At 36.8% G+C, this 16,107-nt stretch overlaps 1 long non-coding RNA gene across 1 annotated transcript in view; it reads left to right on the top strand.

The window, feature by feature from the left end:
- The window catches only part of LOC109271264 (uncharacterized), a 221,463-nt gene extending 205,761 nt beyond the window's left edge, over nucleotides 1-15,702 (top strand). Inside the window, exons 8-9 of the long non-coding RNA XR_002081903.2 lie at nucleotides 8,595-8,647; nucleotides 15,358-15,702. This is a non-coding gene — a long non-coding RNA (uncharacterized LOC109271264). The remainder of the gene's footprint in view (nucleotides 1-8,594; nucleotides 8,648-15,357) is intronic.
- The last annotated feature ends 405 nt before the right edge of the window (nucleotides 15,703-16,107 follow it).

The raw sequence follows: 16,107 nt of genomic DNA, 5'->3' as shown, positions 1-16,107 counted from the left end.
GAAAGCAAAAGAGGGAGCAAAAAAAAATGATCTAAGAGAAGAAGGAAGACATGAAATATAATTAACAGAAATTCAGAATATAGTTGCAAAGGAGCACAAATGATACTGGTTCCTGTATATATATCCTAGAATATATATTGACTTGAATTAATGCTTGATTCTGCACATTCAAAGCACTCATCACCTACTAGGTGAAATGCTAATATAAACAAATACATTGTGAGTTTCAAAGTTACAGAAATGTCCTAATAAGCAACAAGGTAACGTAAACATTCATAAGAAGGAAGGAGCAATTTCCTATATGAGCCTGTACATCTCCTTGTGTTCTTTTTTCTCCGGTCTCCAGGTGTGTCAGTATTCAGTTGAATACTCAAGAGATGCCCCTGAGTAAACCCTGGAAAAGCTCTTCCTCTGTGCAGCTTTCTCCTTTCCAGTCCTCTGCTCTGTGAATTCTGGTCCTTTGGCTTCTCAGAACCACATGCTCTTTAGTTCTCTCAGTAATCTGCCTGGGTTCCCTCGCTGTATTGCTGCCTGGAGATTTTTACAGACAGTAGGTTGGGGCAATCCTGAAGCTTGCTGCATTTAGCTTCCACTTGTCAGGGATCCTTTCTTTCTTTCCTGGTATCCAATGTCTAGAAAGTCTTCCTCAAGGCGCTTTTCCCAGTGTTTGGCTGTTTCAGGGCAGGAGGGTCTGTTCACTCCCTGTTATTGCATCTTGTGTGATGTGAGGGTCCACACTGCATTTTGTTAGCTTTCTTAGTTTGTTCCTCCCTCCGCTCAGCTTTTTTTTTTTTTTTTTAAAATGGGTGTTGGAAGGGGCACCTGGGTGTCTCAGTTGGTTGAGTGTCCTACTTTGGCTCAGGTCATGTTCTCACAGTTTGTGAGTTCGAGCCCCACGTCGGACTCTGTGCTGACAGCTCAGAGCCTGGAGCCTGCTTCAGATTCTGTGTTTCCCTCTCTCTCTGCCCCTTCCCCACTCACGCTCTGTATCTGTCTCTCAAAAATAAACATTAAAAAAACCATTTTTTAAAAAGTGGGTGCTGGAATCTCTTTATCATATTTTAATTGTTCGTGATTTTTCTTTCCTTCTTTTTATTTTAACTCATTGAACTAAGTCTAGTGGTTTAGCCAAGAGAAAACTGCCAATGTCTTAGAAACTATTGTTTCCCTCTGCCATTGAAGAAACGTTGGAAGCTTTAGTCCCAGGGTATTTAAGATACACACCCCAGCAACATACCACATATTTTTATTTCATTAGGCTAAGGCATTGGGCTTCGTTTACTCTAATCCTGGAACCCAGAGCAAATGTATTTTCCAGTTCTGGGCTTCCAAGGTGTTTAATTTGTATGTGTCATTGTTTTAAAATTGTATCTATTTGAATATTCGAGCTAAAGTTAGAGTTGAAAGTGTGGCCAAGCAATAACAACAAAAACACTTATTCAAAAGTCTCCAGGTTTTCATGGTTTTCTTTAATATGCCTGTAATACATTACTCATCATTTTACTTTCTCTCATTAATAGTGAACGAATCCTTCCTAACAATGTGGGTTGTTTGAAGGTAAGAACCCTACCTTATTCAGCTCTGTATTATTTTCACTCTACATGTAGACCATTAAGATACTTCGAATCTCTCACTCACCTAATGAACCGTAAGTGTGAACATAAATAGTTATTACTCAAGGAAAATATCCATTTGCTAGAAAGACAACATAGTTATTTTTGGACTTTACCACAGAAAATGTCTTAGGAAGAGAAACTTATTATTTTAATGGATATATTGGTTAGGACAGTCTGGGTGGCATGGGATGAGGCAGAATTACAGTTTACTTATAAACTGCAAAAAAAAAAAAAAGTGGGTAGAGATCTGTGATAGAGAAAGGAGGAGCAGAAGTCAAACAGGTAAAAGTGATTCAAATTAAAATGGCCGTAGGCCAAGTTTCTACACGGGAGAAAGGCTGAGAGATATTTAAAAACAGGTTTAGCTAATAACTCAGTTTTAAGCTGACTGTGATTCATGACAATGTAGTTCCTCTTCTGCTCACCGTGACTTTGATAAAATCTTACTAACACATGACTTTATGACAACGTGTTTGTTTAGTTTTCTTTTTTGATGTGGGAGTGATAGTATTTACTTGAAAAGGAAAACAAAAATGAGAATTGCAGAATAGGCAAAGGAGTGAGCAAGGATCAAGAACTCCTCAGAAGCAGGACACTGGAGCGACAGATATCTACAAGATCTCCAGAGAGATCAGTTCCTCAAAAAGCTAAACATGGGGTTATATGATTTACCAATTCTAGTCTTACATAAATTTGTACACAAATGTTCACAGCAGAGTTATTCATTATAGCCAAAAAGTGGAAAAAGTCCAAATGTCCATCAACTAATTAATGAATAATCAGACTGTGGTATATCCATAGAGTGGAATATTATTCAGCAGTAAAGTACACACTATGTGACACATGCTACAACATAAAGAAATTCTGAGAACATTGAGAGCTGAAAGGAGCTAATTAATATATATATATATATATATATATATATATATATGTATATATATAATCCATTTATATGATATATCCAGTATAGGCAAATCTCTATGTGGAATGTAGATCATGTAGATTAGTGGTTGTCTGGGGCCAGGGGATGGCATAGGGATGGGTAGAACTGGGCAGTGACTACCAATGGATACAGAGTTTTGTTTGGGGATGATGAAAATATTCTAAAATTGATTGTGATAATGATTTTAAAACACTGTAACTGAAAACTCATCAAATTGTACCCTGAAAAAGGTAAAGTGTATATGAATTATATCTCAGTAAAACTTAAAAAACATGATTGGCAGATAAAATATAGTATGCCCGATTAAATTTGAATTTGAAATACACAAAGTTTTTAGAGTAAATATATCCCAAATATTGCATATTATAAAGTTATTTTGAGGGCACCTGAGTGGCTCAGTCTGCTGAGCACCTGGCTTCGACTCAGGTCATGATCTCACAGTTTGTGAGTTCGAGCCCTGCGTTGGGCTCTGTGCTGACAGCTCAGAGCCTGGAGCCTGCTTCAGATTCTGTGTCTCCCTCTCTCTCTGCCCCTCCCCAACTTGTGCTCAGCCTCTCTCATTCTCTCTCTCTCTCTCAAAAATAAATAAACATTAAAAAAAGAATTATAAAGTTATTTTTATTTTTATTTCATACACAGAAATTCTTGTTATAAATTATTCATTGTTTATCTCAAATTCAAGTTTAACGGGGTGTGATATATTTTTATTTGATAAATCTGATAGCCCTACATTACGACAAAGTAGCCTGGGCCTAAAAAGCACTTCTTCTGTCTTTCCTTTCAGTAAGCACCTAAAGAACTCTAAGGGAGTTTCACATGAAGATACTAATACAGTGTTTACAGAGCATAATAAATATTACAACTTGTATAGCTTAGTACATGTTAGGCATTATCTTGCTGCTATCGTATTGGTAATATCTGTTCAATATGTATAAGTAAGTTAGCCCTTACCAAAGTATATCATTTTAATAAAAAGACAAGAAATTTTCATATCTTTCCTGATTATATGTTGGGTAGTCTGCTCACGGAGATATTTTCTGTATTTGGAATGAAGGGAATCTAAAATATTTTACTGTGGCAACTTACGACTTAAATCTTCAGAGATCAAACAATTCCAGAGTGAAGCTGGAAATTTACATAGTAGTAAGATTCTTGAAAAACAAATTCAATCACTTTAACATCCAAGTTGATTTTGAATATATCCAAGTAATCCTCAGTTAAAAGTCAAACACTGGGGTTCCTGGGTGGCTCAGTTGGTCAAGCGTTGGACTTTCAAACTTTGGCTGAGGTGTTGATCTCATGGTTCTTGAGTTCCTGCTCCAAGTGGGGCTGGCTCTGTGCTGACAGCTCAGAGCTTGGAGCCTGCTTTGGATTCTGTGTCTCCCTCTCTCTCTCTCTGTCCCTCCCTCAAAAATAAACATTAAACTTTTTTTTAATTAAAAAAAAAGTCAAACACGATTTTTTGTTTAAGATTATATGGGTTAAGTTCAAGTCAAAAGCTATAGAAACCTAAAGAAGTCAATAGCTTTGTTACCGTACCTCAAAATTCATTTTAATGATTTATCCAATTCAATCACTAGCTATAGTCTGTACTGTTAACTAGAGAGTGTTTGCCTATTCTTCATATCAAATCCACACTCATATGATAAATATTTGCCACAAGTGAGGAATGACTTCACAAATATTACATGCAATAGATACATCATGGACAGTTTATATGGATATATGTCTTAATATTTTTAAATTCACAGAAATGGATAAACAGCCCTTACTGAGTTTGTCAATCTCAACCCTATAGAAACTAGTCTGACAAAAATGTTTAGTTTTTTATTTGTCAAGCACAGCATGTGCAATTAAACAAACAAACAAACAAACAAACAAACATAACATGACATACAGAGAATAGTATCTGCCTTCACTAAGCTTAATATTTAGCAGGAGAAACAATGTATGGACATAATTACAAACACCTAATTTATCACCATTATAATCATTGTCATTATATGTGAGTGTCCATCTGAATATTTTAGAAAGCTTCTAATCTTTGGTTTGTTTTCATTAGAAGCTTGCTCAGGTATTTGAATTTTAATCAGCAGGTACATGTATGTGGTTTTCTGTCTCTTAGCATTTCACAATTCGCAAGCACAAAAGCAGTGTAGAAGGGGAAGCGGATAGAGACACACATCTAAAAATAGAAGTGATAACAGACAACTGAGCTCAAGGAAGAAAACAAGATTAAAAGGTATACAGACATATCAATGTGGCTTAGCTCCATATTCTGTGTTCTTCAAACTTTTACCTTTAGGCATAAAATTCATTCTTCAAAGAAATCCTATTTGGAAGTTAAAAAAAGAAACCTATAAATTTATGGCTATAAAAAAGAAAACTATAAATTTACAAACCTATACTTTTATGAGGATAGAAGATGAACTGGGAGCATGGTTTTCTTTATAAGATCTTGAATTTTTTTAATATTCAGTGTCCCCTCATTAACTGAAAGTAACTAGATTTTACTAAAATTTTGGAACCGTATGCCAAGCCTCAAAAAAACAATGTCACTACTGTAAGCTTAGTGGAGAAGTATAATTTCATTGTCTATGTCATATGTAGCATTATTTATATAAAGCATTTGTTTTTTTATAGAAATATTCTAATTCAAGTCCCATGAAAAGAAGATTAAAGTGGTATACAAGTATTTGATAATTCAAAGCTGTCTTGCCTTAAGAAATCACCAAATACTGAATGAGGAAAAGGTAGCAGCCTTGGAATTTTGTGAGTTCATAGTCAAATATTAAACCTTTGTTGCAATTATTAATATTACGATGCCAATAATATTTAGGGAAGGAAGACTAAATAAAGGAAGAGGGCATTCTTTTGGTATTTACTGGTTATTCACCTGTCATTTAACTCAAAAGCTCCAATACAAATGAGAAAACTGAAACTCAGATTGTATGACACTCCTACTCTCATATCTCATACATCTAGTACATTTTGGACTAAGAATTCAAATCCTAGATATTCTAACATCAAGTGGGGTGCTCATCATAGGATAATGCTGGTCTTACAGAGGAGACAAAATACATGAGCCACATGTTACTGGAATATCTCATTTATTCCAGGATATATGTAAAGGAGAAAAGAGAGCAGATGATTACTTTTAAAATGTATTGAGAGCTTAACTTGTTTAGACAATATAGTAAATATTTTACTTGCATTAATTCAATTTATTTTCACAACCAGTTTGTAACGTTGTTGCTATTTCTCTGAGTATTACATACCGGAAAGTGAAGGTAAGGGGCTGAAGTTACTTCACTAAGGTCACAGAGCAGACAAGCTGTGGAACCAGAAGTCAAGGCCTGGTAGACTCAAGTCAAGTGCTAAGCATAGGTCTTACTACTAGGCTATACTGTACCCCCGGTCTTAAAGAAAAAAGAGACTGAATTTTCAGATTTGTTGATAATTGCAGGAAATTATTTCAATGGATCCAGGCATTATTGAACACCAGACTCTTCAATGAGACCTATTCCAAGCATGCATTACATGGCTGCTTTCTTTTTTGTTCAATTGACTTTATTCATATAATCAAAGATTATTCATCATGCTAAGTGCAAGCAGCATGGGACACTAGTTTAGGATAAGAGGATTCTAAAGGCTCATGCCTTTCTTTTCTCTCTATCTCTTCTCTTACAGAAAAATAATAATTTATCACAAGGATTCTGCTGAGCAATTTATAACTTTGCCTGCTCTGAGCAGGAAAATATACTCAATGGTAACTTTTAATCAAATGATTTATTTATGTAGTCAGTCAATTAGCTAAGCACATAGTTCCTCTAAAGCAGTGTTTCTCAGGCTTTATTTGAATTATATATCATTGGTCAAGATTTCTCTGCGCTCTACATTCCCATAGTTTACATAATGAGAATAACCATAATTTTCCCAGCTATAAAATGATATTCAAATATTGCATATGGTATTTAAAATTTATATATGTAATTCTACCCTGCTCCACTTCAGAATTTCCACTGTCTTATTTTATTCTTTCCCTATGTCTTTGAGAATTCTTGTTGGAACACTAGAACATTCCTTTTAAGTGACATTGTTACTGTAGCTCTTTCCCCACCTCTCAGGACCAGATTCTCTGTCCTCCCTTAACTCTGCCCTCTATACCTACTCTTGAGGTGATGAATCTTTTTAAAGTCCTCCAGCATTTAAACATTTTGCTCACAGAGAGCTTGTATTTCTATAATTTTATTCTGTCCTCTGATGGATAGCATTGAAAAAAGTTGTCTAGTTCATTAGGGTATGGGATGTGGGTGAGACAGGCAATGAAAACAGAGCTCAAGTAGTTGGACCCCATCCACTTTGCTAGTCTTTCTCCAATAAAATTATCAGTTAGGCTTATTGATTCTAAACATGTATTTTCACATATATTTTCAAGAGACAGCACCCCCCCCCCCCGCCAAAAAAAAGCAAACAAACAAATAAAACTAATTTCCTCTGTCTGCCTTGTGAAAAAAAGAAACTTTTCTAAACTTCAGTTTTGCAAGTAGTATTCTGTACAAATAAACATTCATGACTGTGGTTTTGTGCTTAAGAGGTTCTGTCAGTATTCAGGGAATGTTCATGGATGCTAGGATGACCATCTATAAAGCAAAGTAGGGGTCCTGAATACCATTTCCATGGCCAAGATGCATGAAAAAGGCCCAGAATGGGGTGAAATGGCACATTCCTGTCAGGGGGGAAGGAAAGGGTGACAAGGACGTCAACTTATGGGATGGATATCAGAGGCATTGTGGGAATTTCTGCCATAGGGAAAAGGATGGGTAAGGTGGCTGAGAGAAAAGACCAGCAGAGGTGTGGACAGGTCAGAGATGCATGGGGCAACATCTCATGAAGGGGAATGTGGTCATTCTGATGGATAGAGCAAAGAAACACATGGCTGTCCATTGCTGTGTGAGATACAAGATTTGAAAATTAACTAGAAGTGGCCACAGGAGGTGATCAAAACACACTTCTTCATTCATCATTGTTTTTCTTTCCTCCAAGTTTTATTTAAATTCCAGTTAGTTAATATGAACTGTAATATTATTTCAGGTGTATGATATAGTGATTCATCACTTACATACATCACCCAGTGCTCATCACAAGTGCCCTCCTTAATACCCATTACCTATTCAATGCATCTGCCCATCGGTCTCCCCTCCAACAACCTTCAGTTTGTTCTCTCTAGTTACGAGTCTGTTTCTTGGTTTACCTCTCTCTTTTCTTCCCTCTGTGTTCATTTGTTTTGTTTTCTTAAAGTCCACACGTACTCACATAGTTCTGAGGCTGGTCCAAGTTCTAGTTACTTACTGCTTGAAACAATTTTTTTGTCCTCTCTAAACTTCAAGTTTCTTTTTTAAATTTGTGAAATGAGGATTATAAAACCTATTTCAGGGTTGCCTGAGTGACTCAGTCGGTTGAACGTCTGATGCCTGATTTTAGCTCAGGTCATGATCTCACAGTTTGTGGGACCAATCCCTGCATCAGGCTCTGTACTGACAGCGTGGAGCCTGCTTGGGATTCTCTCTCTTTCCCTCTCTCTCTCTACCCCTCCCTTGCTCATGCTCTTTCCCTTTCAAAATAAATAAATAAACATTTTAAAAAGCCTATTTGTAGGATTAATTAGATAAATTAATTTAAATGGTACATAAACATTCCTTACTAGTCCAAGGGAATTAACAATTCAGTGCTAGCTATTTTTATAATTAAATGAAGATGTTACCTAGAGAACGTGGCCACAGGAAAGGTGTCAGAGGATGAGAAGGGAGGGAAGCCCTTAGGTATCACACCCTGAGCAAACAGAGAATTAACCTAAAGAAAGAACATTATCTTAATATATGCTAGTGGATGCTCATATGGTAAGAAATGTACTGTTAAACATAATCATATTTTTCAGTACATCCTTTATGTAAAGCACTGCCCTGAAGTTTCAGCCATTAACATGTTTAATCTTAACCAACGAGATGTATTCTATTAACATTCTTATTTCATAGGAGAAGAAACTAATGAAGGAAGAGATTAAGAAGTAGCCCCCAAGGTCACTGAGGTAAGCAGAGGAAAATTTGGAGGGAAGGAAGCCTCATGAGAGAGTCTACATCTTAATCAGCTTGAAATCCTGCCTCTCAGGATAAGCTATGGGGATAAATGTATCAGAGTTATACACGAAAACCATTGAATTAAGGTTGTTTTATATTAGTTAAATGTATGAATTCCTGATGTCAACAACATATCTATATTTCAGTTATCCTACAAAATGCTGGGAGGTGGCAGGGGGAATACAGCCAAATGTAATATTCTACTTCTCATTCAACATTAATATCTCTATAAATCGCATCACTGCCCCTGTAGTTGTGAAGTCTCAAATCTAGAAGCCATCTTTAATTCCTCACTTTGTCTCACCCTCTCCATTCAATAATCCTAATGATTCTTCCCAGCACTACATCCCAAGTCAATATATATTTTTGATCCAATATGCCCACCTTAGGCCAAGCCACCATCATTTTTCATGCTCACAAATGTAACTCTTCTCAGCTAGTTTCCCTGCCACAATTCATTCTCCTCACAGCAGCCACGATGATCTCTACCCACCCCAGTACCATCTCCTACCACTCTTCCCCTTCCCCTACCCCTCTATATTTTACCACACTGGCTCTTTTATGGTCCTTAAAACATAGCTCATTTCCACTTTTGTGCTTGAACTTTACATCACTAGTGTCTTTCTTGTCATTAAGTTTTCAGGTTAAATGTCACCATCTCTAAAAAGAACTCTCATGACCACTCAATCTGAAGTAGTGTTATAAATGAAAATTTCATTTAAAAATTACCCAGAGAGTTGTAAGAATATACCAATGAAAATGTTTCCATACTAAGGGGTTGTTAATTTTTTTAGATGGGCTACAAGTATTAAAACAGGAAAGGATTTAACTGTAAATCAAGTGGCTGTTGGGTTAGTTGAGAAAAATTTTGCCAACACTCTGCTATGTTTGAGGTTTACTGTACTTCTTGAACTTTAAATCTGTTTAGAAGTCAGAAAATTATTCAGGATCAGTCCTGAGCATGGACACATTGCTTGATTTGGTTTCTGCAGTGAGAGGTACTCATCTTAAGCCTTGAATTTAGAGAGGTGCTTTAGTGCTTTGAAAAGGATAACAAAAATTGCTTTACCTCAAAAATAAATGCTTCTCTTTGCTTAGCTGTCTCCAGAGCCCTCTACAGGAGTTAATTAGACTAAAGAGATAATTAGGGTTTAGGAAGGGAAAATAGAAATTAAATGACTGGCAGATAAGGAGTTTTGTGGAGGTTTTCTCTCTCTCTCTCTCTTTCTTTTTTTCTCCCTCCCTCCCTTTATGCCTCCCTTCCTCCCTGCCTGCTTTTCTCTCTTTTCTTTCTTTCTGTCTTTTCTTCCTTCCTTCCTTCCTTCCTTCTTTCCTTCCTTCCTCCCTCTCTTTCTTTCTTTCTTTCTTTCTTTCTTTCTTTCTTTCTTTCTTTCTTTCTCTGTCTTTCTTTCTCTCTTTCTTTCCCTCTTTCTTCTTTCTTCCTCCCTCCCTGCCCCCCCAACTCTCTCTCTCTCTCTCTCTCTTGGTAGCCTCCGGAGATAGAAAGCACAAGAGGGTCTTGGGACTCTGTTCATATGTTTGTTATTAAAGAGTTGAAATTTGCTGAAGAAGGTTATTTAGCAGCTCAGATAGTCTTTTTGCCTTCTAATTTCTTTTGGTTTGGAAGTAATAGGGACAGACATAAGACTGGATTATCCTGTTTTGGGGGAAGGATATAGAAGCATTTCATCCTCTCAGGGAAACATCTCTTCTCATTCACAGCAGTAACAATCTCTCCAATTTACTGAATACTCTCTCTACATCAGAACTGCGCCAAGCTCTTTGCAAAGCCTGTTAGATATATTGGCTTTAATTCAATGCTCACAATTATATAGAGTTGATATTATCATCTGCATTTTATAAGCCCCCAAACCAAGACTTAAATATCTTTTATAACTTGCCCCAAAGCACTCAGCTAATACAAGGATGTTGCAGACTGAATCCATTTTATCTGTACTTGAGGCACTCGGTGTAACCATTTCACTACATTGCTTCATGTCTATGTCAATCCAGTGTATTAATTAAAGTTCCCACAGTTTATTTTTCTAGATCACAAGCATGTTTGTATGAGAGGCAGGGGAGAACAAAGATAATGCTCCAAAACACTGAATAGCCTTGAGAACATGAGGGGGTATTTGTGGTCATGGCATGGGATAACTCCTATTCTTGTGCACATCCTTGCATGTAACATCATAACAACTAACTACAACAGACTGGACAGAGCCATTTCCCATAAATCAGCTGACTTCTCTATTCTTTCCTGTGTGTGTGTGTGTGTGTGTGTGTGTACATGTACCTGGGTGTATAAATTTAATTACACTAGTTGCCATTTAAATCCGAGTGGAAAATAGCAGGCATTATGACACAACAAAAAAAGATGATTTTGGAGCCACACAAGGTTGGGAATCTACTCCAAGACCTTAAAATGTGACCTTGCATAAATCACTTCCCCTCCTAGAAGCACATCTCCTGAGGAGCACAATAGGAGGCTGGAGAAGATGATCGCCAAGGCCACACTTCAGTTTTCAAAGTCTAGAGAGCATGAACTGGGCAGGTGGTATGCACGTAAGCTCCACTCCGCTCAGGCCCCAGGTCTTCCTCACCAGTCTCTTTGATCACTGGTTCAGCTGTGATCTTTATTTTCATCACATCTTTTATTTGCTCTTAAAGAACGTGTTTGCTCCGATTCTTCCCCCTTCCATCTTCTTGTCTTAATAGTTTGAGTAAAACTAACTTCATTATTTTAGCTCTTTGAAAGTTTTGTCAGTCAATTGCAATTGATGTCATTTTTATAATGACCTTCTCTAGAGCTTGCTGCCACCCTTCTTTGGAGTTCCTTGCTCCCCTTTGCTTTGGTTCTCCAGACACTTCTTTTGGGTCCCTTCCCTTCCTTCTGGAATGGCTGAGCCTTCCTCACTCCCCTTTACTCACTACTTTCTGCCTTCTGTTTTCATCCTTCAGACATCCTCACAAAGTAAAAAGCCTAGTTTGTTTTTGCCCCAGAGTTAATAGTCCATAAGTATTAAGAAACAGTAATCATATCTGACTGCTGTGTATATCTTTCTAAAAATTAATGTTTTGAGCTTTCCTAAGTTAATGGATGTTCTCTTTAAAATGAGAAAACAAAAACAAACCAAACTCCATTATAAGGTTTTGGGTTTTTTAGTACCCTATGAGGGGGAAATATTTTATCATAGGACTAAAGATGTAAATACTTTTGTAAATATGCTGCTCACAAGTTCGTTCATGATAGAATTATCATAGATTTTAGAGAAAGAAAATCCTTAGTTCAAGTGTCAACTTCACTGTTCACTGTCTAAGACCTTGAACGAGTTATTGAACCTTTCTAAGGCTTTTATATTCATCCCTCTCAAGTGTTGATCCTAACCCACAAATTTCAAAAGATGTTAAGGAATGTAGTCCCAGGACTTCCAAGATAAGCCTGCTGGCTGAGAATAGGGGGAAAAAAAGGAAACAGAAATAACATTTCAGTGGGCTAATTCTCTGGTGGTATTCTCAAAGAATCTGTAAGTCTACTCTTGAGACATTCTTCCTAGTCTGAAATTAAATCACTTTACAGGTATTTTACCACTGTATTGGGAGTGGATAAGAACTCTTTCACATATACCTAGGACTCCCCCCATTTATTTGATGATAAGTCATTTCACAATACATTATTTTAGAGGTGTCTAATGGTATGGTATGAATAGGTAAGAACCAAATAGCCAGGCACTGTTGAGATAAAATCAGGATACCTGCAGTTGATTTTTTTAACTTCATGAATTCTCTGGAATGTCTGCTTAATACCAGACCTTAATAGCTCTTGAGGATGCAGTGATGAATAATACAAATATCCTTCCCTCCTGGAGTTTACATTTAAGCTCTGCACTGGTGTAAAGGTCAAACCAGATCAGGATAGGTCACAATGCTTCCAGGTTCGTGCTTATAAACAAACAATTACCCATAAAGTGACTGAGCATGAACTTCAGGGATGCATCCTTTCCAAGGCCCCAAAGGAGTACTGTTGCTGGGCTCACATGCTCATGTTATTTTTATTAAAGTTTTTTTATTTGGGATAATTGTAGATTCACATGCAGTTATAATAAATAACACAGAGAGAACCTGTGCTTCCTTCACCCAGTTTCCTTCCATGATAACATCTTGCAAAGCAATACAATACACTGATCTTATTCACATTTCACCAGCTGTATGTGTATTCATGTGTGTGTGTGTGTGTGCACACGCTGAGTTCTATGCAATTCTATCACATATGTAGGTTTCCGTATTCCCCGTCACAGTCAAGGTGCACTTTGTAACAATACCCACTTCCCTTCTATACCCACTCCTGGGAACCGCTCATCTGTTCTACATCTCTATTGCTATTTCAAGATTGTTATACAAATGGAACCATACAGAATGTTCCCTATGGGATCCACATTTTTTTTTTCTTTTTAAACTTCGCTTCATTCCCTCAGTATACATCTAAGTCATTGCATCTTTCAACAGTTCATTGCTTCATATTGGTGAATGTTGTTGAGGTTTTGGTGTTCATCTTAATTAATTTTGTCCTGAATATGCACATGAAGTATTCTGGATCAGAGACAGATTAACATTATTCACTTAAAAATGAAACAATGATGTGGACACCACCCACCAATTCTTACCCCTGTAACAGCATGATAGAAGCAAGGTCGAAATTTGTATACATACAAACTCTAAAGTCTATGCCATTGAGGAAGGATGGAATAAAATAGATTTTCTGTGTGTGTGTGTGTGTGTGTGTGTGTGTGTGTGCATGTGTGTGTGTGTGCACGTGTACAAGAGAAAGAGACAGCTGACTCCCTCTTTCTTCTTTTTTTTAAAAAATTTTTTAAAATTTATTTTTGAAAGAGAGAGAGAGAGACAGAGCATGAGCGGGGGAGGAGCAGAGAGAGAGAGACACACAGAATTCGAAGCAGGCTCCAGGCTGTATGCTGTCAGCACAGAGCCTGATGCCGGGCTCGAACCCATGAACCGTGAGATCATGACCTGAGCCGAAGTTGGACCCTCAACCGACTGGGCGACCCAGGTGCCCTATCCCTCTTTCTTCTTAAAAGAAGAGAGAAAAATCTTTGCTCCTTAGAGAGAGGATGTAGAGGTCCCTGGGTTCCCACTGTAGCTTTTGTACTGTAAATATCTCTCCCCAAATGCAGATAATCTCTGGTGTCTCTGACTTTTATGACCTAGAGATATCTTCAAGTTCTGGATCTTTATTTTCTTTTGAAATGTAAATGAATACCTCTGGAGTTAGTTAGATCTCCCTGGGGTTCCTGCACTATCTTGATGGTTGTAAATTAAGTTCTCAAGGCTTGCTCAGCTCCGGATCTCACGTTTTCAGCCAAATGTATTCAGAGAGCCCCAACTCTGCAGACACATAAAAATATTTTATCTACAACCCACGGGGGTATTCCATGTTATTAACATACCTCAGTTTGTTTCACCAACTGAAGGACATTGGGGTTGTTTCCCTTTTCTGGCTATTACAAATGAAGCTGTAATGTACATTCAGGTATAGGTTTTTATAGGAACATAAGTTTTCATTTCTCTGGTATAAATGCCCAAGAGTACAATTGCTAAGTCATATGGTAATTTCATGTTTAGTTTTATAAGAAACTGCCAAACTATTTTCCAGAGTGGCCGTACCATTTTACCCTCCATATATTTTTAGAAAATATTTTTACCACATGGAATTTAAACTGCTGTCTCCAACTCACATCTTATCACATGTTCCCCTCATGTTGAGAGCAGTGGAGTGACTATAGAGAATTTTGTGATCTAGCTAAAGGGAAAGTGAATGGTAGATACTTTTAGATTGAGTTTAGTGAAATATAATTACACAGCTCAAAATTATATGCACATATAGTGAGATATTCCCAGCCCAGTATAGGAATGACTTCTAGGAATACTTTTACTGCTCTGTATCAACTCCATCAGTGATTTAAAATGAAGGTGCACAATAGGAGCCTATTCCACGCACCAAAAGTATGTGTAGGATAGAACAGAACTAAAGTTTGATTCATACACAGAGAGCCAAGAGTTAGTTTGTGGAAAGTTCTTCCAAATATTGTATATATATTAAGACACTACAGATTTTCCTAAAATTGACAACATACCTAAAATCTTATGACTCTAAATTTTTTGTCATATAATGAATTGAGAATGTGAATTATATTTTTATTTACATATTTTTAAAGTTTATTTATTTATTTTGAGAGAGAGAGAGAGCACACAAACAGGGAGAGAGGGAGAGAGGGAGAGAGAGAGAGCACACAAACAGGGAGGGGCAGAGAGGGAGAGAGAGAGAGCACACAAACAGGGAGGGGCAGAGAGGGAGAGAGGGAGAGAGAGAGAGAATCCCAAGTAGGCTCCATGTTGTCAGCACAGAGTCCATTTCGGGGCTTGATCTCAGGAACTGTGAGCATGACCTGAGCTGTTTTGGCTCAGTGTGGAGCCTGCTTGGGATTCTCTCTCTCCCTCTCTCTCTCCGCCCCTCCCCGTTCACACGCTCTCACTCTTCCTCTCAAAATAAATAAATAAACTTTTAAAAAGTATCAGTAATACAAAACAAATTCAAATAAACTACACTAGATAAAACACTGTTTTTCTTTTATTCACTCTATAGGAAAAGAATAAAATTTTACTCATACCAAGAGATGGAGAGCTTATAGATATTTACACAGTATAAAGGTATGTCAGGTAGATAATTAATGAAAATATCATCGGTGTTTTTTGTTTGTTTTTGGTGACTTTTTTCAGTGTTATTAGTTAGCTTTTTCTAATTTGCAATTTGTTCTAAGTTATTTTCTTTTTCTAATTTTATATTAAATTGCATACTTCATTTTGTATTCATAATTGCCTATTCTCTTTCTTAAAACAGCCCCCAAATTACATAAACTTTAGGCCTCACAAGACCTGAATTCACCCTGCTTATAATGTCCAATTTTTCAAGAACAAATAAATATTCAAATTTGACCCCCAAATGGCCAGCATTAAGTAGACACATGAATTATTCCAGATTTCCTTAATAATTACACAAGTGAGAGATGGGGACCTTAGCATCCCAACGTACTTCTGAGAATAGGTAAACACAGCCACTCCAAAAAAATCTACAGTGGGAATTCCTAAAGAAAATTCATAAGTTTATAAGAAACAGTATTATTACTACTAGCATTGTTATTATTAAATGCTTTTAATTATTAACATTTTTTATATATATTTTTTTACTTTAAAGTTTACTTTTTATTTTTATTTAATTTAATCCTTTAAGAAACTCTCTGGAGTAGTAATAACAGGATATTATAATTAAATATTCATTTTACATGTAAGAAAAAGAATTTCAGCATGATTGAATGACTTTCCTTTGGTCACAGAA

The sequence above is a fragment of the Panthera pardus genome, unplaced genomic scaffold (genome assembly GCF_024362965.1).
Source record: "Panthera pardus isolate Hobbes unplaced genomic scaffold, ASM2436296v1 HiC_scaffold_12, whole genome shotgun sequence".
Classification (NCBI taxonomy): Eukaryota; Metazoa; Chordata; class Mammalia; order Carnivora; family Felidae; genus Panthera; species Panthera pardus.
The sequence above is the reverse complement of the archived record's forward strand: the minus strand, read 5'-3'. Positions and strand labels throughout refer to the sequence as shown.